The sequence below is a fragment of the Penaeus monodon genome, chromosome 29 (genome assembly GCF_015228065.2).
Source record: "Penaeus monodon isolate SGIC_2016 chromosome 29, NSTDA_Pmon_1, whole genome shotgun sequence".
Taxonomy (NCBI): Eukaryota; Metazoa; Arthropoda; class Malacostraca; order Decapoda; family Penaeidae; genus Penaeus; species Penaeus monodon.
Window position 1 is genome coordinate 35,242,170 of NC_051414.1, and position 254 is coordinate 35,242,423.

The 254-nt window shown below is 53.9% G+C and overlaps 1 protein-coding gene across 1 annotated transcript in view; it reads right to left on the reverse strand.

The window, feature by feature from the left end:
* Positions 1-147, reverse strand: part of LOC119591696 — a gene marked incomplete in the record, with an annotated part of 781 nt that extends 634 nt beyond the window's left edge. The window contains 1 exon segment of the mRNA XM_037940444.1: positions 1-147.
* Positions 148-254: the final 107 nt, after the last annotated feature.

Below are 254 nucleotides of genomic sequence, written 5' to 3' on the forward strand. Positions count from 1 at the left end.
CGGGTTCGGTCTCGGTCTCGAGCCCCAACAGAAAGTGGGGGGGAAAGTCTATCAAGAGAGCAAGCCACTACTGGAGCGAAAGCATCTGGAGGCTAGCGACGGAAGCCATCGGTCGGTCTTGCGTTGGAGGTTAGATATTCGCAAAACCCTTTTCGGGATTTCTATGCATCGTCTCGGCCGCGCTTGGGGTCCTTTGATTTCGGTAGAGAGGCTACGGAATAATACGTAACATGTGCGGCAGACTGGTGGTAGTT